The 23,739-nt window shown below is 38.8% G+C and overlaps 1 long non-coding RNA gene across 1 annotated transcript; it reads left to right on the forward strand.

Moving 5' to 3' along the window:
* The first annotated feature begins 1,514 nt into the window (after nucleotides 1-1,514).
* Nucleotides 1,515-8,757, forward strand: LOC120533964. The gene is made up of 3 exons (XR_005634659.1): nucleotides 1,515-1,593; nucleotides 2,046-2,192; nucleotides 7,974-8,757. It is a non-coding gene; the product is annotated as an uncharacterized LOC120533964 (long non-coding RNA).
* The last annotated feature ends 14,982 nt before the right edge of the window (nucleotides 8,758-23,739 follow it).

Below are 23,739 nucleotides of genomic sequence, written 5' to 3' on the forward strand. Positions count from 1 at the left end.
TGTTAGGTTTGAGTCCTGGTTGATATGCTGGATCTCACCCAGTTTGTTATGATGCTGCTAGACCATTAATCCGGAATTGTTTGGGTTTGATTTCTGGGGTCAATGGTACAAAATTCTTACAAAACACTCCTTTCCTTTCCAAGTTTATGAAAAAATGAGAAAAGAATAGTGTGTGTTTATTTAGTTAAAGCTTCTGATAAAAGACTTCTGATCTACATGTTTCTGACTATGAGTTTGGGTTTTTGTAATGTTTAATTGACTTCTTGGTTACAAATCTTTTGCTTGTTTTTTGGCTCACATCTTCTTCTTTTGCCATTTTCGTGGTGTCATGGCCATCGCTTGGAATGTCAAATTGTCAAACTGTGAGAACAGGCAGAAGTAAATGTAACCCACCTAATTGGAAAATATGTACAAGACAAAAAAAAAATAAGGGTGTATTTACATAAAAACAAAACAATTGCACCAAACCCAAAAACTAACCCGAATGTATTTATATACCTCCACCCTAAAATAATCACTCAGCAATATGTGCAATGAAAAAATATATACACAAGCCAAATCCACTGCTCCCACAAATGCTTGGCAGTAAACTCTTACCACACCTCACTTGATCATTCAAATGACAACCCCTGCTGCCTAGAAATTCTCTTTATATTAACTTCAAGATTAGCCAGCCAAACCCAGACCTCATATACCCCCATTTACCTAGCGAAACAAATGCAGGCTCCCTCATGTGACACACCTAGGGCATTCCTCTGTTTAAATCATCAATACCCACAGGTGTGAAGACATGAACTCTCACAACCAATGGGCCAGTGTCGCCAGCTTTCGTGCCCAACTGGGCTATTTTTGATTATCATCCGAGAAAAGAACAGGCTTTCGTTGGTTGTAGTTTTTTGGGCTACTTTTTAAAAGCAACACTGTATTTTGGGCTATGTTTCATATGTTTTTCATCTCTCTGGCATCCCTTCCCCTACTAGTTGTACTTCCATTATGTTCTTTACAATTCTAAAATCCCCCCTCCTGCTGTTGTGTGATGGTATATACCCATTCTATCACTCTGAAATACTTCAAAGGGAATCAAAAATACTTGGGGTTTGGTATGTACCTCACTGTCTCGCTCTGACTTCGCCCACCACTTTCTGGTGTGTCATTTTGTCTACCTCTGGCATTGGGCTATTTTTTTGGGCAAATTCGCTATTTTTAAGCAGTCATTGGGCCATATATGTTTTAGGAACCTGACAACCCTGTGGTGGGCAGTCATGCAGAACTTATGCATGCTGATGCCACACAATGGTAGGTAAACATTATACTATCTCTTTATTGTTATGGTCTACTATCCCACTATTAACAATTCTCGGGAACCCCTTTACTTAAACTAAAGTAATTAATTGTCAACTTTCTTCTCTAGATGCCCCTTCCTGACAGCTGGTGTGAGGACGCAGGCACGTAGATCTGAGTGTGATGTAGGAGTTTGTTAAAGGAATTCACTTATCACACTACACGCATTCACTCAACATGCCACACCTTGCAGCACGTGTCTACTGAAAAAGCAAGACACTCTCGCAACAGCAGTTTAAACTAGTTATAAAGGTAAATGCCTTTCCTTTAACTATTTTCTTTGTACTTAAACCCAGCCTAAAGTGATTACCGCAAGATTTTCCTAACTGGCTGCTGAATTTTTCTTTCTTTATTACTAACTCATGGTTTCCCACAACATATCATCTTCCCCATCCGTGCTAAAGGGAATACACAGTCTGTTTGTCTGTTCGTTGGGGATTCCTACTTCTGATTTTATTGGTATTGGTATTTCCTAGTTTCTGACCACAATGCTGTTATTTTTAATATTTCTGTGCAGTTAAACAACCAGACCTTTTTTCAATTAAAAAAATATTGAATCTTACAGTTTTTTTTGCTGCTGCTATGACTAGTATTTTGAATGTTGTTGCCTTTAAGTGAGTTGGCAGCCTATTATAAAAAGTACTTGTCTGATGCATTGGATGCTTTAGCACCAGTTAAAACCAAGCTTGTTCTTTTAATAACAGTGCACCTCGTTTTACAATAAAGATCAATGTTATGAACACAGATGACTATTGCCTGCAGCGTATTTCCAAAAGAGCTGGTTTATCTGAACATGCCTAAGCATATGCGGACTATCTTATTAAATGTGAAGGAGATATTTCATTTGCAAGGTATATGCATGTATCACCTACTATTGTTGCAGCCTAGTAAAATTCTAAAATTTGTTTTGCTACATTTAACAAATTATTGAACTACAGGAATAATTTTATGATTACTGTTTCATTTGAACTTTATTGTTCTTTTCTACATTTTTCCAATATAAAATTGTCATGATTCCCCATTACCTTAAATCTTTATCCCCTTGTCTACTGTAGTCTTGCATGTTCATTTTCTCTGATATTCAAATTCAATTTTTAATAAGCAGAGGACAAGCTAGCTGCTGAGCTGATTAGTAAATCAAATTAATATTTGCTTGTTCACTTGTTCAAAATCCTATTTATTTAGATCAAGCGTGTCTTCCTTCTCTTACCCAACATTTTACAGCTTTTATTAATTCCTCCTGGTCAACTGGTATTGTCCTAGATCCCCTTAAAGTTGCTGCTGGTACTACTAATATCAAGAAACCTGACTCTGACCCTAATGATTTTCTGCCTCACTCTGTGCTGTCTGTGCTGCAGAAAACTTAAACAACTCGGCACATTTACATAAAAATGACAAGGGGTGAGCTTTCTTGAAGGATTTTACCGGATCTACCTTGTAAACTGAAATATATACAAAAGAAACATGCAGGTATATACAGGTGTACAGCCAAAGACAATAAATAATGATTTACAAAGCAATACATAGCAGAGAGCATACATTAAACAGTAAAGCTTTAAAAGACACTTACAAGGCAAGTGATTTCCACGGTTGGATCGAGAGAAAGAGAAGCGTGTAGCCAGAGGTTCAGATTGCTGCGTACCACAACAAACCAGACCCAGGGGTTTATATACCTTAAAGATACGCTTCAGACATGACTGAAACAAGAGATAAAGGGGAGCCTACATGAGAAACATGGTGTGTATTGTATTTAAATGATTATTAGGTGACCTACATGCTTTACGTGAGTTTCATAGACATTTATGACACCACTGTGAGTGTGGGACATGACTGACAGGTGTGTTAATAAATGACAAGACAAGGGGGAGCACAGCTCAACAAATAACAGCTAACAGCTAACAACATGTAGGGCGGAGCAATTTTAGTAGTAACTGGCCAACACCAAATGTTTCTTTTTAGCTGTGTATTTTATAGATGATAACCTAGATGGCACCTTATCTTTAGTTCCCTCATGTGTCTGCACAAGATGACTTGTTTAACATCATCAGTTATTTAAGGTTCTGAAGCTTGTTCTCTTGTTACCCAAAGACATTTCACCTATATTTTGTGTTCATTTTGCCGTTTAATTTTCCTGAGATGCCCTAAGTGAATTGAATTCCCTAAATCCTGGCCTTTAAATTTTAATGTTATAAAATAAAAATTAAGCTAGGTTAGGCAAACAATGACCTTCAATCTATATACAGTATGCTGAACATCTGTCATCACGTCTCTCGTTTATATCTCTAAAAATAAGAATCATTCAACAGAAGAAATACTCGAGGATGCATATATATAGTACAGAATCAGTGCCAGAAAGCACTGTTCTCAGTGATTAGCAATTTTCAGTTTTGGCATAAACATTTTTTCTAACTAGAATGCAGTTTAACTAATTATGAGACTCAACATTTACACTGAAATTTCATTTTCTCTCATATAAAAATCTTCCTATTGCATCAGCAGCATGCTTTTATAACTATTTTTACATCAATGCTTTCCACACTGTGTCTTTTTTCTGCTGTATAGCATATGTTATTTACCTTTACCACTCCTACTATTAATTATAAGTAGATCATGCAAACTCTGGTTATATTTTGTTTTTTTAGTTTGCTTGTTTTCTTTTGTCATTTTTAATGTTTAAAATATAAGTCTTTCAAAAGAAGTTACAATAACATAGACAATTCTTTATATAGAACATTTTGGCTCAGTAATAGTTAAGCTTACTAAATATCTCTTCCAGATATTTTTGAAAAGCTGCCATGCTTTCCACTAACAGCTACATGATCCTATGGTTTGTTCCAGTTATGGCACCAGCAGCCCTTTGTATGAACATGTTTCCTGGCTTCTGTCTTAAAGTAGTTATAAATGTGTCCTTGAATTCTTTACTGCTTGAGAATACTGCAAGCAAAATTATAATGAATATTTATATTAGGGCGGCACGGTGGCGCAGTGCAGTTAAGAGACCGGGGTTTGCTTCCAGGGTCCTCCCTGCGTGGAGTTTGCATGTTCTCTCCGTGTCTGCGTGGGTTTCCTCCGGGTGCTCCGGTTTCCTCCTACAGTCCAAAGACATGCAGGTTAGGTGCATTGGCGATTCTAAATTGTCCCTAGTGTGTGCTTGGTGTGTGTGTGTGTGGGTGCCCTGCGGTGGGCTGGCGCCCTGCCTGGGGTTTGTTTCATGCCTTGCATCCTGTGTTGGCTGGGATTGGCTCCAGCAGACCCCCGTGACCCTGTAGTTAGGATATAGTGGGTTGGATAATGGCTGGATGGATATTTATATTAGAAAAGCTGATGCTATACTGTCCGTGGTAGCTAAAACATGCACTCAAAAATAGGTAGTCTGCATTACTTTAATCTAACACTAGGTGGCACACTTTAAAAAGAAAAGTCTAATAAATGGCTTTTTTTTTTTGCAGATTGCCAGGGAGACATTCAAATCAACTAACATACACAAAATAGAGAAATGTGCTAGTGCACTATAGTAATATTTTAAGTACATTTCAGTTAACTGAAGATTTAAATACTAATCCAATGGAAAAAATGAATTGTGTTAAGAAATAAAAGCCATTCTTTATCAGGGCAGCAAAAAGCTTTTTACTCCAATGTCATTTACACCTTTTGTAAAACGGTGATAGGCCTTTTTGGTCCTTCTTTATTAAAAAGATGAGTCAAGAAAACCAAAATAAGTATTAATTATTGACATTCTTCTCTTATGTATTGTAGAATTAGTTACTATTATGTTGAACGTCTTCTTTGTAATTTTTCTCTTCAATACTTCATTGAGTCTAAATACCTAACCTGTAGATCAGATTCAGCTTTCAGTGACAGTATTGGAGACAAATTGGAGAAGAATAATTTTATAGGGCGGCATGGTGGCGCAGTGGGTAGCGCTGCTGCCTCGCAGTTACGAGACCCGCGTTCACTTCCTGAGTCCTCCCTGCATGGAGTTTGCATGTGTCTGCGTGGGTTTCCTCAGGGTGCAATGCAGGTTAGTTGCATTGGCGATCCTAAAAATTGTCCCTAGTGTGTGCTAGGTGTGTGGGTGTGTGTGCGCCCTGCTGTGGGCTGGCGCCCTGCTCGGGGTTTGTTCCCTGCCTTGTGCCCTGTGTTGGCTGGGATTGGCTCTAGCAGACCCCCATGACCCTGTAGTTAGGATAAAGTGGGATGGATGGATGGATAATTTCACATTAAAAAATAATTAGATGGTATAAAGTACTCTTTGGATATTGGTCAGGGTATGACACATCCATCCATCCATCCATTTTCTAACCCGCTGAATCCGAATACAGGGTCACGGGGGTCTGCTGGAGCCAATCCCAGCCAACACAGGGCACAAGGCAGGAACCAATCCTGGGCAGGGTGCCAACCCACCACAGGACACACACAAACACACCCACACACCAAGCACACACTAGGGCCAATTTAGAATCACCAATCCACCTAACCTGCATGTCTTTGGATTGTGGGAGGAAACCGGAGCGCCTAGAGGAAACCCACGCAGACACAGGGAGAACATGCAAACTCCACGCAGGGAGGACCCGGGAAGCGAACCCGGGTCTCCTAACTGCGAGGCAGCAGCGCTACCACTGCGCCACCGGGTATGACACATCACTACTTTATTTTAAATGAATGTCAATAGATAAAAGTGTATAGAAATACAAAAAAGACCTTGAATATCAGTATCTGAATGTGCAAGAAGCATCATTCAACTGACTAAATAAACGTAAAGATTAAGCAAAAAAACTATGGTAGTAGCCTATCAAACAGCCACACTTCTGCATCTTCGGAATGTCACGTAATATTGTCACGTAATAAAATGCCAGAGTGGAATTTTATAATATTTGAGTCATGTTGATGCATCTTCCTTTATAAATTCTTTAAGCAATTTTGCATGAGTGAGTTAGACTGTCCAATTTGAATACTGATGATGTGTCAGTATTTCAGGCCCATAAACTCTGGTGTATTCTGGGAAATCGTATCATTGAGCAGATGTTTCAGTTAAAACAAGATAATTTCAAGTGATATTCTATAGTATAAGGTTTAATAAGCTTCAGTGTCTGATACAATTCAAATTTTTGTTTGCCATGGTCGAATGAATTAAATATTAATTGAAAATTTTTGTTTTGGATGGAACAGCAGGTCACCAATACAGTTACATTAATCAGCTACTGTAAGTTAAAAGGGCAAAACACATCTGGAATTCAAAAAGTGATTTACTCTGAAATACTATAAATTTGTAAGTTCCCAAAAATTTTCAAGAGAAAAAAGTCTTTCTTTTTAAAGTATAATTCAGATGGGAAACAAATGTAAACTCTATTCTTAATTTAAAAAGAAGTGCATTACATACCAAGAAATGTACTCTTGTGCCTTTCTAGGATGATATCTGTGAATTCTTATGTTATAGTTGGTGACCGTTCAGCAGACATCTTGTGAGCATAAGATACAAACTTCTTATGATGAAGCATTGTGTTACCCAGGTTCTCCACAGCTGATATACACCTTTTGCACCAGGGACATCAATAGTCATTGACCGAGATGAACTAGGGTGAAAGAGGACACATAACAGCGAGAGTTGGTGTAAAACAGTGCAAAGTGCTTTTTATTCTGGCAAACATAAATAAATCTATGTGCAAAAGTGCAGTTTCAATAAATAAACAAAAAGTTAAAAGTCAAATAAATAATCAAATAAATAGGTTAAATATCAAAGGTTAAAACATAGTCAGCATCAGTCCCTTTTATAACATCACAAGCCTCAGTCCATCCTTCCAAATCAACTTCTGTTCTGCTCACCCTTTACAGTCAACTGAGCAAGAGGCAAGTACAGTCAACCTTTATCTGACTCATGTCCCCACCACTGTCCGTTGATGTCCGTGGGATCTCCCAGAGTGGCTGATTACTCCAATTCCCTGGATGCTCAGCAGGAGTGACCCTTACCCCAAGAATGCCATTGTTCCATCCCAGACTGCTTACCTCCTCTGCATAACACCAGCCCTGTCATAATCTTGCCACTCTTTTCTTTTCCTTTCCATTTTATCTCCCGACTTTTTTTATATTGTTTCTCTTTATCTTTCTCTCTCTTTCTCCAGTCTCTATCCTATTCAGACCCCTATATACTATAGTGAGTGCAAGTGCCTTATTTACAATCCACCCAACTCTAATGAGGAAACGGACCGAGCGCATCTGCATCTGACCAACCAATTTCCCCCCTCAACACCCCAGTGCTATTCATCCATGCTACTACACATTCCTACACCCAGTGGAGGCTAAGCACACTGTTTTTAACTAATAACCTTCACACTGCCACAAACTCCTAACACACATTATTACAATTATTTCTTACATGTGCTGTACTGCCGAAATTATATTTGGGGATGTCTGATCCTATTAGAATTTAGTGAGCTTTTTTCTCATCCTACATGTAGCATCACTTTCACTATCCATTGCTGTCCATTAAGAGACAGAGGCTGCCTGTCTCATGGCTTCCAATTCACCACTCATTCCTGACATTCTTAATTCATATTGGTTTCTTTCTATACCAGAGCTTTGATTTTTCTCGACAAACAGTGCTAATGATTTTAAACTTGATGTTAAATGTGCAGATTTATCAAATACTGAGAAGGTGAAGGCAATTCGCTTGCCAGACCATGAGATAGTTTGGAGAACTCCCAAACATTCACCCTGTGCCAAGTCTGTGTGCAGCCAGATAATGAAAGGCAATCTATTAGATGTCAGGTAAGTGGGTTTGTGGTTTCCATTAAATAAAATTTAGGCTATGTATTTAATACATTCTTGTTTATCATTGCACCGGAGAGTGGCAAAGTGTTTTTTATTTGTTGGACATGAAAATAAGAATTGCACTGTAGTTACTATTGCAACAACCACTACCACTTTTAATATAGAGAACTCGTTTTTTTCTTATAGTGTTTACCTTAATAAGACAATGCTATCCAGTTTGAAAAAAATGTTGAAATTAAAAAGATAAAAAAGATAATGTTATAAAATGTTATAAAAATCATACCATTTGAATGAACTGTTGAAATGATACATGTAAAGGAATGTTATCTCATGGCTCCTGTATCCTATATTTAAATCTTCCTCCACATCTTTGTATATTTCTTCTGGGTAGTTCAATTTTCAAGGTGAAGTTTTATTGTCCACACCCATTCCAAAAATGCAAAATTTTGGATGATTGGCAACTCTGAGTTGCCCCTGTGTGAACATGAGTAGGAATAAATATATGATGGACTGGCAAACTGTTCAGAGGATTTTCAGCTTTATACTCAGTTCTGCCAGGATAGATTCCAAACACTGAAGATCCTGAATTGTATTAAGCAGATTTGAAAATCTTATTTTATGTTTTATAAATATAATGATATAATTAAGCATATTCTTATTATTTCTTAAAAACTTTTATTTAAAACAATTATTTTAATTATAAACGTGCAATGGGGCCATAATAATCTTAAATTCATTCAGGCTGTGCTCACCTAAAATAAAACTTCAAATAATTCTTCATTTGTGTGCATTTAATTTATCTCAACTGTACATGCAGAAGTTCTTTTTCTTTTATTATTTTGCTTAAAAATACACCCTTATTTGCCTTCACTCATGCTCATTGTTTTATTTACTTATATCAGATTTATATTAAACTTATTAAATTATTAGATGCATTTACAGTATTTATTCCTGAAAATCATAGAAATAGAATAATGACACCCAATATTGTATAAAATGGTATTGTGTGTAATATTATGTGAATAGATTTATATTTTACAGATGACAGAGCGATTAGCCTTTTAGAATATCACCTTTATAATAATGCCAACGTAACACTGAGAATAAAGGCTTCACTTATCATATACTTTTACAGAGCATTCCAATCTTCTCAGAAGAAACACCTATTATATATTTAAAAGAGCCTGAAAGATGGATCATTATCTTCTGCCAACATCCCACTGAGATTTGCTTTTGGTTCTATTCAGTAAAAAGTGCCTGTCTTCTTTTACTCTAAATTATTCACCATTCATTGTTTGCTTTTGTTTTCATTGATTGATGGCATAGAGTGTGGCTCTTCTCAATCTTGTTTCTATTCTGGTGCTACGTGCTTAAAATATGGATACATAAGTATCATTCATAACATTCAGAGACATGATTTTTTTAAAGCAATGCTCAGAGTGAACTGGTAGATTTCAGTGTTTTTTTTTATTAGTATAAAAAGTTACATAGACAAATAACATTTTTGTGCTACAGTTTTAAATTTATGTTGATAGTTCACTTTGGATAGTGACTAGAGCAGGGTTTCTCAAGTTCAGTTCTGGAGTAAACCCCTGTGGCAGTAGGTTTTTATTTCAGCCAATTTCACAAATCAGTGAGTCAGGCTTAATGAAATTTCCAAGTAAAAAAAATTTAGAAATTAATAAGTAGTAAGCAGTTATAGACAGCAATAACTGGCAAAATTAAGTATAGCTACGATTTTTGTAATGAAAGGAGGAAAAGGAAACCTGGGGAAGTACAGGAGAGTGTACAGAGGAAAAGGATGGCAAAGAAGAAGTGGGATAGTCAGAGAGATGCAGAAAGTAGACGAGTACAAGGAGATAAGGCAAAGGTGAAGAGAAAGGTGGCGAAGGCCAAAGAAAAGGTGTATGATGAGTTGTATGAGAGGTTGGACACTAAGGAGGGAGAAAAGGACCTGTACCATTTGGCTAGACAGAGGGACCGAGCTGGGAAAGATGTGCAGCAAGTTAGGGTAGTAAAGGATAAAGATGGAAATGCACTTACAAGCGAGGAGAGTGTGTTGAACAGATGGAAAGAGTACTTTGAAAGGCTGATGAATGAAGAGAACAAGAGAGAGAACAGGCTGGATGATGTGGAGATAGCGAATCAGGAAGTGCAACAGATTAACAAGAAGGAAGTAAGGACAGCTATGAAGAGGATGAAGAATGGAAAGCCGTTGGTCCAGATTACATACCTATGGAAGCATGCAGGTGTTTAGGAGAGATGGCAGTGGAGTTTTTAACCTGATTGTTTATTAGAATCTTGGAAAATGAGCGGATACCTGAGGAGTGGAGAAGAAGTGTACTGGTGCCGATATTTAAGAATAAGGGGGATGTTCAGAACTGTAGTAACTACAGGGGGATAAAATTGATGAGCCACAGCATGAAGTTATGGGAAAGAGTATTGGAAGCTAGGTTAAGAAGTGAGGTGATGATTAGTGAGCAGCAGTATGGTTTCATGCCAAGAAAGAGCACCACAGATGCAATGTTTGCTCTGAGGGTGTTGATGGAGATGTATAGAGAAGGCCAGAAGGAGTTGCATTGCATCTTTGTGGACCTGGAGAAAGCATATAACAGGGTGCCTCAAGAGGAGTTGTGGTATTGTATGAGGGAGTCGGGAGGGGCAGAGGAGTACGTAAGAGTTGTACAGGTTATGTATAAAAGAAGTGTGACTGTAGTGAAGTCTGCGGTAGGAGTGACAGATGCAATCAAGGTGGAGGTGGAATTACATCAGGGATCGGCTTTGAGCCCTTTCTTATTTGCAATATTGATGGTTGACAGACGAGACAGGAGTCCCCGTGGACTATGATGTTTGCTGATGACATTGTGATCTGTAGTGATAGTAGGGAGCAGGTTGAGGAGACCCTGGAGAGGTGGAGATATGCTCTGGAGAGGAGAGGAATGAAGGTCAGTAGGAAAAAGTCCCAGTCCATTTGGGGAGCTGGGGTCTGGAGGCAGAGGACAGAGCTTGCGGGAGAGGAGTGGAGGTGGCAGAAAGAAAAGAAGGAGAAAGGAAAGAAAGAGAAAAGGAAAGTAAAGGACTGAGTTTATTGTGGCTGTTTTGGGATTACTGTGTTGTGTTGTTTATAAAGAATAAAGAAAATAAACATGTGTGCTTATGGACACTGTGAGTCAACATCTGCCTGTCTGTGTCGAGGCTGATCTTTCCACAATGGGCAAATTCAAATTCCTATACTCTTTTCAATTACTATAATAATTAGCTTGTCTTTCCTATGCTCAACACATAATCTCATGCCTGGCTTTTTTCACATTTATCTTCATTAAATATAAATATAATATAAATATCCACAGGCACATGGAACAAATTATCTGTTAATGGGTTAGAGAGGAGGATTTCAAATCACGAGTCAGTGATATTTGTACTGGATGGTCTGTTCTCATCATAATTGTTATAATGTTCTAATTTTCAAAATATAAGAAACCACTAGTTGGTGCTGTCACCTGATGGCTCCAGAGTCAGAGATTTCAATACCACATTACCTGTGTAGACTTCACACATTCTTTCTGTTGTCATGCACTCTGGTTTTCCTCCCGCATTTCAGACATGCAGATTAGGTTAACTAGCAAATGTAAATTAACCTTGAAAGAGATTCTCAAGGTCACGTGATTCAATGTAATTCTCAACAAGATATACATCTGGGGACAACCCATTAAAAAGTTGTCTGTTCTTGTAAAGGCTATGCACATGGGGCTTCTTTCTAAAAATCCACCCCAAATTTCTCCAGTTCGTGCATTTTGAATGGCTGGGATTTCAGGGAGAGACCAGAAGGAACTGAACAAAACACTTTAGGATGTGAGAAAATAAAAAGCTAAAATTGCTGTTATTCATTCAGAAACTCAGTTGCACAAGGAAACTCAAGTTTAATGATTAATTTGTACATAGCTGCTTGGCTCCATGTTTGAGCAGTTTTCTGTGTGCTACAATATGTTTCTGTCATTTTGATTATTGCTTCAATATATGGCATAACAACAACAAATAGAGTTTAAGTAAGCATTGTGGCCTATGTACTATATTCTAAAATGCTATGGCTATACTTTGGCAGTGCAGTTTGCATTTCTAATTAAACAGTAATGTTCACTTCCATTAGTTACTTGTTTAGATGTGCAGTCAAAAGGTGCAGTAAAAGCAGTCTTGTCTGTGCTTTTACTGATGTCAGATTTGTAGATTTGAGTATTTTTGAGTACCAATAGGAATTCGCCAGGCTGATACAGTAGAGCACTTTAAAACACTGCTGAAAACACATTACTTTAACATGGCCTTTTTATAACTTCATTTTAATCGTAATTTAAATTAATCCTGATACTCTGTATGTTCAATTCATCATAACAACTATTCATGGTGGCTCTAAAATCGGTACTGACCCCTACTCTCTTTTCTGTTTCTTTTTCCGGTTTCTTTGTGGTGGTGGCCTGCGCCACCTCCACCTACTAAAAGCTTCATGATGCTCCAACAATGATGGACGGATTAAAAGGAAGAAGTCTACGTGACCATCATCATCATCAAGCCCTTCCGTGAGAATCCTAAATCCAAAGAGGACTGTTTCATTTATGTTAGGTAGAATGCCCAGAGGGGACTGGGCGGTATCATGGTCTGGAATCCCTACAGATTTTATTTTTCTCCAGCCGTCTGAGTTTTTGTTTTTCTGTCCCCCCTGGCCATTGAACCTTACTCTTATTCGATGTCAATGTTGATTTATTTTTTATAATTATGTCTTTCATTTATCTATTCTTTAATATGTAAAGCACTTTGAGCTACTGTTTGTATGAAAGTGTGCTATATAAATAAATGTTGTTGTTGTTGTTGTTGAAATCTGGATCTCCTGTGGCTCTTTGGTATCAGCTCAGTCCAATTTATGTAGTGCAACACACTATTTACTTTTAATGCATATTTTGCAGTTCATGTTTTCATGTATATAGTGCCCTTCAGCACTGTCTAACACTTGACTCATCTCATCTCCTTTTCAGGATTACCCTGTTAGCTGGTTTGTGTGGCTTTAGCAAATACCTGTTTTACACAAAATAATCTGTATGAAACAACCTTCACAGATCACAGTGGCACACTTAAGACCCTTGGCTACACTTACCTAATTAAACAATATCTGTCCTTTTTCTAATGAGTACCAAAATATTAAAGTTCATGCACTGTTCGCATCACAGATAATTAATCAAAAAATGATGCTGGTGCCTAATTTCTTAACTGGATCCAGAAAATTGAGATACCCTTGGACAGCATCATCTTCTGACAAAATACACCTATATAAATTTAAGAAGTAGGTGAGAGCTTCACAACCACCCACTACTCAAGAAAAAGTTATTTAGATTTAAACAGCTTTGAGGCAAAAGACGAAAGTGAAATAATATGGAAAGAATTCACAGACTAGACACACTGCACAACTCAAGCAGTACACTGTAAGCCCAGTAGCAGCATTAACTAACACATAGTCAGGCATTTGATGGTCAACACAAAGACAGCAAATCATTAAAAATTATTTTAAACATACATATGGATTGCATCCATATGATAATGATGATATTTTCCATGACAAATTTCTTACATTAGGTATTTGTTCTTTTTTGCATACCTCAACTTACTCTCCAGAAACTCACAGAGAGGGAGAGAGAAGGTGAATATGGACCAGGATTCTCCACTTCTTTGTAACTGGAGCATCATACTGCTGGCTTCTTTTCCAACAAATGGAATAACAGGCTGTCCTTATTTTAATACAGGTGATGACCTTCAAACTAGCGGTCTACTTTTTTTGGTACTGCTCCAGACCGCTCCCACCATATTATCTTCTGTTTCCGGCACTTCAGCCAAAATTCCATTCTGTTTCTGCCAGCTCCTGCCAGCTTTCCAATCTCCATTCCTCTTCCAATGGCATTCCCACTTTCCGCTTTAAAAAGTACTTGAATCGACAATAAGCCAAAATGGATTTTTAAAATAGAAGAATCAATAATCAAAAAAAAATACCATCCATCCATTTTCTAACCCGCTGAATCCAAATACAGGGTCACGGGGGTCTGCTGGAGCCAATCCCAGCCAACACAGGGCACAAGGCAGGAACCAAGCCACAAAGATGAAAATAAATCTGCTTATAATGTGATAGATGAAGAGATATAAAGTTAGGAGACGTCCTCTTTTTCCCAGCGATGTCCTGTATTTGAGTAGTAAAATAGAGGCTCCACTGGTATTTACAAAATCTCTAAAATTGTCCCAGATTTCATCTTTATCATTGGTTAGGCTGTGTAAACAAACAATAGACCTGTATTTCATGTCCAATCCATGTACAACAAGGATGTGTTTTGAAAGATCATGTAGCATAACTTGCATATGGTTCAGGATTTGTTTAAAGTAAAGCACACAGTTTTACTCACGTGACAGCAAGGAGGACTGTGCAGAGCCACGTAATTATTCAAGACCATCTTACAAGCACAAGAGGTTTCTAACAAATGAAAGTGCACAGCTACAGATAAGCAAAAAAAAAATGAGTAGGAAGCCAGATTTACAATCAGGAGAGCTGGCAACTTAAACCTTAAAGCAACGTAAAGCTCATGTTCACTCTGAAAAACACAAAAACTGCTGCTAAGGAAGAGAACTAATCATCATAAGTGACAGTTTCATTATATAACAAAATAGACCATTTATACAACCAAAGAATATTTAGTTTATAACTCATGTAGTGGTGTCTATTTCTGCTTCAGTTTTGAAGATGAGGGTAACATGGTAGCAGTGCTTCTGCCTTGCCATAAAGAGACTTGGGGTCATGCCCCTGGTGCTCCCTGTATGGAGTTTGCATGTCCTCCCCATATTTCATGTGGGTTTCCTCTAAATGCTCTGGTTTCCTCCCACAATCCACAGGCATACAGAGTAGGTGAATTTGTTTTGTGGAATTGGCTCTGATCTGTGTGTTTGCGATAAACTAGTGCCCTGTTCAGTTATTGTTCATGTCCCTTGTCTGATGACTGCTGGCCTAGGCTCTAACTGCCCTGGATAAGCAGGTTAAGAAAATGGATGAATGTTAAGAAGTCAGTTATGCTAAAAAAAAAAACATTAATTTTACAATACCGTGTTTTTGTATCTACTGTATTTTTTCTCTTTTGCTGTTATGGAAGAGAAATAGTAGCCTTGCAAGTCATTAAACAGTTAGCTAAGTAGGTGAATACAAACTAATGATGTTCAAATGGATCAAATTGTTTGGTTACAAAGATTAATAAAGATCCATTGTATAGGAAGACCTGTGCCAAGTTTCTATTATATTCCAGCCCCTGGTCTTCTTCTTTGAAAAACAAAATGTGGTCATCCTAATAGAGCATCCTAATAGATAGATATATCTGTCTGTTTTGGCGTGCATAAAATTCATGCACCAGGCAAGATTCAACCCAGTGAAGCCAATACAGAGGAACACGATGCTAACCTTGTCCACACAAATGTAAGTCAAAACAGATATTAAGAAAAAGAAAATATTAGTCAAACCAGTAATCACAATTGTGCAGCTACCTAACAGGCTGCCATGTACTGTATATACACTACAATATGGCATGGCAGCATTATCAGGCAGTGTGGTGTAAGAGTTAAAGCTGTGGTTGTGGGTTCAGATCCTGCTACTGACACTGGGTGACCATGAGCAAGTCACTTAATCTGGCTGTGCTCCAACTAGAAAAAGAAATGTATCCCGTTTTTATTTCACATATTGTAAGTCACCTTTGATAAAGGAATCAGCTAAATACATAAATGTCAAACAATGCCTGGAATGGTTTGTTTAAAAAAATAAGATAAAAAAGAGACATAACTACATAACAGAAGTATGCACACCATCTTTTCTGACTGTATGAGCTTTTACAGTGAAACAGTATTGATTACATCAGCTAAAAATGGTAAACTAAGTCATTTACAGTACTGTATACAATATGTGTTTTCTAGAATTTTCCCAGTGGTGCTCTGACCGCCCATTTCCAAACACAGGAATAAGGTCTAATCACAACTGGGAATGCAGACCTCTCTTTCAGACCCCATCACTAAACTAGAGACATCAGCTTGCACTTGCACACACAGGTTATCGGGAACACTGCAGGGGCAACTGGTCCAGACTCTCAGGCAGAAACTGGCTTGCAGTCCCCATCATGATTCCCATACTGCAAGAAACATATAGATAGATGGACCTTAATGCAGAAATACCTCTGATAACATGTTTCTTCAGTAATAATTTTCTTATAAGACACAGTCAATACTCAGAAATCAATTCTAGGATAGTGGTGATGCATGGGTAAAGAAAGGAATCTCTACATGTCTTGAAGAGCATATCTCCGTGTTTATTTGTTTATTTTATTTTTCATTAAGTTTCTGTTTTTGCATATTTTTTTCAATGCTTTTGCTGCTGTGCACTTTTTATTAAGGGCTGTTTCATTTATTTCAATGCTATTCTTTTTTTTTAAGTTGTATTTTTTATTTTAAATGTGTATTTAGTGCAATTCATTGTTTTTGTGTTCTGGCACAATTGATGCTCTTTGTAGCTCTCAAAGACATGTAAGTTAGGTTGTGATTGTTACTGCATGAGTTAGAGTGTCTGTAAGAGTGTTACAAGTAATGGAATGGCATCCCATGTGTGACTGGGATCTGTTTTGAGCCTAATAATTTTGTTTTAGTTTTCGTCTTCTCATGAAACTGTATTTGTCACTGTAATGTCACTGCATCACTTGTTTTATGTTCTGTGGACTATGATCTTCAACATGCCATTGTGGTGGATGGCCTGCTTCATATTCCGGCCCTCACCCCCAGACCGCCAGGAGGAGCTCTCCCGACAGCATGGACGGGCCCCGAATTCCAGCAGGGCCTCATGGACTATGTAGTTTTTATGCACAGCCCTGCTAGGTACCTTGGGAACCACTGGGAGTCGCTGTCGGGAGGCCAGTGGACTCATTTATGCCCTATAACCCGGAAGTGCGTCATAATCCCGGGACAGGAAGAAACAACGTGCTTCCGGGGTAAAGATAAGGACTATTTACCCTGACTCGGAAGGAATAAGGACTTGTGGACTGTTGGGCAAGAACACCTCCGGGTCAGGGAGTATAAAGGACTGTGGGAGCTCCTAGACAGCGAGCTGAGCTGGGAGGAAAGGTGGCTAAGTGTCTGAGAGAGGAGGATTGAGTGTATTATTGGAGTATTGTTATTTGTATGAGTAGTGTGGAGTGCAGGGTGCTTAGTGCACTGCATTATAAGAAAATAAAAGAGTCTTGGACTTTTACTTGGTGTTTGGAGTGGTACCTGAGGGTTCAAGAGGTGGATTAGAACCTCTACTGCAACACCATATACTGTAGTCCTTGTAGCATGATGTTGGATTCTTGGTTTCTGATCAGCAGAAGAAAGACATCTACATGAATTGGGAATAAGGAAATAACATATCCCCAAAGAAATGAAAGAAGTGTTCTACTGCTTGACATGTTCATAGGAAACCAGGTAGCAGAGCAGCAGATAGTCCATGTTATTTTAGTATTTTGATGTTATAAATGGGTTGAGTGTCTTTAATCACTTATGCACAAACTGTCCCACTGGTGGGACACTACCATATGTCAAAGTTGTTTCTGTACGATGCAATAATAAATCCACAAGTCACTCTAAAGCAACAATGGTATATACAAAAAAGGGGTCTTCTTTCTTTTAAATCACAGGTTTCTATGTTGGCTGCTATCTCTCTCTCTCTCATTATTAAAATATACAAGTCAAGGCACATATAGAAAAAGGCTCATTACACAGCATTCTAATGATGTATAGGTGTCTGCGACTGGTCATTTGTACTACATTTCGCAGCTGCGAGTAAACTGCAACAAATAAAATTCCTGTGTAACAGCTCATCTTTACACATCATTACACATGAAGCTTGAGTCAGATTCTAAAAAAAGTTTCGACTTTATTTAGAATAACATGTTTGATGTAAGTCTCGAGGCTATGCTTCATATGTAAGTACTGTTTCTAATTGGACTTGCATCCAGCCCAATGGGGAAGGCAGAAACAAGTGTGATTACAAATAGGGAAATAAAATCAATCAGCAGCCAGGAGAAGTCAGAAGGAATGCAATTAGAAAAGAGATAAAAAAGTCTTGCAAGGCTGTAGTGATCACTTTGATGGAAATCACAGGGAAAAAGTGGGGTATGGATCATACTGTGAGCAAGTCTTATATGCTCGTGAGCAGAGAAACCAAGGGTTATTTTTATGTGTATGTATGACTAGCTCTGTGCTCAGAGCTGCTTGTTTGCAGCTCTCTGCCTTGGGCTGCCAGCAAAGGCATTGTCCCCATCTCCATAACCCAACACTGGAAGAAGCTGGTATGAAAATGCATGTGTGTACTTTGTTTATTCCAGGCATGAAATGCAAGAAAAAAGCAACAACAACAAGAACAATAAATAAACAAATAAATAAAACACTGAACTTATAGGGCAACTACAACGGAAGGCAAGAGAAGATATGTGAATTGCAGCACAAAATCCCCAAGTTTAGTGTAGAAAATGTAAGCTTCATTTGCATTTAGTGGTAAATGAAATTGTTTCACGGACTGGCATGAAAATTAATTTTGAAAGTGAAGTTCTGGATGAATACATAGTTACACGTGCTGTGAACACTATGGGTCACTGTTGCCCCTTTAAACCCAACAGACAGACACTCAGGACACAGAGTAAAAGCACAAAGAAGTATTTTAATTCTGTTTTCTTCTTCCACATGCCTTCCCTGCACCACAGCCACCATAAACACAATTAATAAGCACAATAATAATCAATAATCTCTCCTCCATACCTCCCAGCAAGCTCTGTCACACTCCTCCTGACTCCAGCTCGCTTGCTTCTTTATATAGTCCTTGGCCCAGAAGTGCTTCTGTCCTTCCGTCCACATGACTTGCTACCACTTCGGGTCAGATGGAGAACTTGCTTTTTCTTCAGCACTTCGGAGCTTCTCTCCCCATGACTTTGGAGTACTTCCGGGCTATGCAGACAGTAAAGTGTCCCACTGCAGCGTCTCCTGGTGGCACCCACGGTCCCCAGCAGGGCAGGGAAGCCGAACTACAGCTGCCATAGTGCGTGGTATAGTGGGTCCACAGCTCATATCAAGAGGCCAATTTTAAATAAATCGCCACGCTTGCAGCTTAGCGAGGGGGCGTGGTGGTTGAGTGGCTGAAGCAGTTCCAGGGGAATTCGTGGTGTGGGCGTTTCTCACCTAAGTACACAGGTGAGAAACCGTCCACATCTGTAATTGTTCCCAGGAGTTGCTGATTGCTACAGCTGCCACGTCCTCTTCATAAATAGAAGCATGAGGTGGCTAGAAGGGGGAGAGAGGTAAAAGAAAAGAAAGACAGAGGTTGCGGAGTGAAGCAGGAAATTGTGTGGAGAGAGCCAGGGTGAGCGAGTGAAGCCTCACAGGCAGGCAGCTGGAAAGTGAGCCCCAAGAAGGGTGTTTGGCCGACACTTGCTGGGACAGAAGGAAGCAGTCGCTCCAGCTGAGCAAACAAGGAGCTGGAGTGACCGGTCATGAAGGATGGCTAGCCGCGTAAGGCCGAGAAGGCAGCGGGAGTCGGGAGGCTTGGGAAATGGATTCCCCAGCGTGGGAGTCCTGGCTGTTGGGGAACCTAAGTCTCAGTCTGGGGAGAGCGTTGAACTGAAGCCAGGGATCGGGAAGCCTCCAGACCAGAAGGAAGAAGAAAGGACTGCTGCTGGTAGGGTGGCTCCCCTGTTGCTAAGCCTGGATAGGGAGAAGCAGGGTGGTCACCAGTTAAAGAATACACCGGGCTTGATTTTTTAAGAGATTGCTTCCAGCATTGTTTTAACCTCATTTTAAAGGATTGTTTTTTTTTTTCTAATGGATTTGCTCAGAGGGGACTGGGCGGTCTCTTGGTCTGGAATCCCTACAGATTACATTTTTTTTCTCCAGCCTCTGGAGTTTTTTTTTGTTTTTTCTGTCTACCCTGGCCATCGGACCTTACTTATTCTATGTTAATTAATGTTGACTTATTTTTTTAATTTTTATTGTGTCTTCTATTTTTCTATTCTTCATTTTGCAAAGCACTTTGAGCTACATTTTTTTTGTATGAAAATGTGCTATATAAATAAATGTTGTTGTTGTTGTTGTTTTAACCTTGACTTCACTTCTGTTTTTATGGATTATTTATTTAATGACTTTGGAGGCACTGCACGTTATTTATTTGAACACTGTTTCTTTTTGTTGATGTTTTTAATAAAAGCACTTTGCACTTTTACGCCATCCCCTTGCTGTGCCGTGCCTAACTGCCGTGCTCATCGGTGACATTACAGACGGTGACTGGTTCAAGGAGCATGCAGTGAACCCGCATCGTCACATGGTGCCCTGCAGGAATCCAGGGGCACTGCTATGCTGCAGGGATGTCACTATCTAGCTTCTTGGGGGAGGCAGTGTCTCAAAGTAGCTGCCTTCCCCCATCCTTCCAGTCCTTGGGCATCCTGGCTAGGTTGAGCTGCTATCCATCACAGTGCATATTTACAAATTATTTGCTTGTTGCTTCAGATTGCTATAAAGTGTTTGTGTGTATATGTATATTTTTTAAATACTTGTTTTGAGAGGTTGTTTAGCTGCAAGGAACTAAATGTTTCAAAAAAAAAACTGAGTCACCTTGTGTCATATATATGTAAGAAAAAATTAGTAAGAAAAAAATGTTGCAGTATTAGTGTTTTTTGGACTTTCTTGGTACATTCTAAAGCTATTCTCCAATTTTTTTGCAATTTAATACTCTGTATAATCTCTATTATATTACAAAAAAAGTTAATTTTATTGATTCAAAGGCATGAGAATGTTGTGTACTGGCAGATGAGAAAAATTCACAAACAATAAAAAGGGTGGAAAATGCAGAGCTGACTTCCCTAGCTATCATTTTACTTGATGACAAAAGTAATCCAGATAATAGACTCAGTGTCTCCTTACCAATTGTTAGGAGACTTAAGAGGAGTTCATTCATAGATATTAAGTATACAAGAAGCAGTAGAAGAATGGAACATTATTCAAGTATTTTGTATATAGTACAAGCTGCTGCATTCATTCAGGTTTTACTTTGTATAAAATGTATACATACATTTAAAAAGTACACTTCAGTATTTGTTGAACCTTTTCATGTTTGATTAAATTGTTATTGTACTATTATGGGAAAACTGAGAGTATGAAAAATATACCAATTAGAGAGAAAGAGGGAGACATTGCCACAGGACATTTTTCAAATGGTACAAAATCAGCCATAATCAACATGTTAAGTGATTTCCTTTAAAAGGAAAGCAAAAACCTTTTATAAGCCCACAATATTCCAAGGACTGCAGTGGGCTGGCGCCCTGCCCGGGGTTTGTTTCCTGCCTTGTTCCCTTTGTTGGCTGGGATTGGCTCCAGCAGACCCCCATGACCCTGTAGTTAGGATATAGCGGGTTGGATAATGAATGGATGGATGGATATTCCAAGGAAACTACAGCTTAAAGGTATTTAATTTATTTAATGAAATATTATAACTAAACAAAAAACTTAAAAACAAATCACAAAGTACCAACTGAAACAGCACTGCCAAACAAAACGTTCCAATGCAACAGCAGTTCATTCAAATGCACTTTGGGGGAATTGAGAGTTCTTTTTGTGAGTATTGCCTTTCTATTTCTATTCTTGGTTTCTGTGTCATGGGATTTTGATTATTGGATTTTGTATTGGGACTTGGTTGCAATGGATTGCTTTTCAGTCATCGTTTTGAATATCTTGTTGTTCTCTATACTTTGTTATAAAAACTCGTCTTTTAGAAAGATGCTTTCCTTTTGTAGCCCCTTTTTTGCAGGGGATGATGGTTATACGCTCCCTTGCAGGGCATTGTGTTTTTTAATGCCGGGGGGCCTTGCATATATTTTTTAACTGTTGAAGTTAAAGCCCTGTTTGGTCAGGTGTACGCTGAATCCAGGCTATAAAGTAGAAACTCAGGCTGCTTTGGAGTATTCCTTATAACGGCAAGGTGGTAGGATTCTGGCTTGTTTTTTGATGACAATTTTGAAGCCTAACACCTTTGCCAATTCATTTGCTACTGAATCACAAAAAATAGTGAACCCTACAACTTTCAATAACAACTTCAGGGAAGCCATCTAACCCATCCAATATATAAAGGTGGAGAAGGTGGTTACTCAGGTGTAACACCATGGTGGCCCAGAATCTTTGGGTTTTACCCACAGAACACAAGGAAAGAATAAAAATGTAAGGACACAGAACACATAAAAACTAAATAATAAATACATATAACAGAAATATATGATCAAAATAAAAAAAATAACAACAAAAAAGCAACATAACATAACCAATGCCACAACATAGGACTATGGCAAACTTGATACTTTTATAATTCTTTCAGTTGACTATGTCGCAAATGACTTTCTCAACTTAATGTCCACCCTCAGACCTAACTTGAAAGCACCTGCTAAAGTAATTGAGTTGGGAATTAATAAGAAGTATGAAATAAAACTGCAATAAATAAAACAGCAGTCCTGACAGTCTGTGACACAGCATGTCTTGGGTCTGTGTCAGAATGATTAGGTGCAGTTTAATTTTGTTTTTGTATCAGAATTGTGTAAGTGTGCAAGAAAGCAGTGTGGCCATAGGCCGCTAATGGGACAATGGAGTACTGAATTATGCATTTCCAGGTTAGTGATTGACAGTACCTATCTCTCAGTAGCAGTGTTGTGAGTGTGTCCGTCTCTTGGGCATAGAAGAGTGTCCTCATGGAGAGCAGGGTCGACCCTACCCTGCTGCCAGTATGGGCTGGGGAGTGTGGAAAAATAAAAATCAGTTATTGATCAAATCTGGTGTGCGTGACAAGGGCCACGAGAAGTCTGTCTTGCGACAAGTGCAGCTTCTGTTTTCTGTAACGAACAAGAAGTTACAAGTGCCCAACTGATGACCTTTAAAATTGTGTAACTACTGATCCAAACAAAATTATTGTAAAGATGTAATGTCTTGAAATTCTTGTGCAACTAAAGTCATAAGGTCAAATTTTGCGCTTAGCATTATAAAAGATTTAGGACACCGACACCTGGGCGCAGATGAAGGGCAGTTGTCCTAGGACTGTGCTTCTCTGTCATTCTTACCTTTGCCTGGTGTGTATTAATAAAATATTTTTTACTAACTTTAATTATATCTCTCTGTCTTCAGTCACAAGAAATGACACTAGAGAAAAAGTGTCCACAGTTTTCTGGCGCCCGGACGTGGGGCAGGAGACGGCCGGCTGACTCCTCGAGCGGGACGATCTCAGCGATCTGTCTTCTTGAAGCAGACTGCCGCTACAGTGTACACCGGCAGCAGAGTAAGCAGCTCCGATAAAAGTTAGGACTGCCCTGTCCTGAGACGACTCCTGCGTGAGGAGTCCCCGGTCTCCTTCTGGTACAACCACGGTGACTGAGAAGGATTTTCCTGACAGAGCTGACTAACACCCAGGCTGGGGTAAGTAACCCGGAGGTTTCCGTAAAAAGATAAGCTGGGGGCGGGCTTGCTGTAGAGTATAAAAGTGACCGGGAATAGTAAATGGAAAAGAAATACCTTGTTTTA

The sequence above is a fragment of the Polypterus senegalus genome, chromosome 8, assembly GCF_016835505.1.
Source record: "Polypterus senegalus isolate Bchr_013 chromosome 8, ASM1683550v1, whole genome shotgun sequence".
Lineage (NCBI taxonomy): Eukaryota > Metazoa > Chordata > Cladistia > Polypteriformes > Polypteridae > Polypterus > Polypterus senegalus.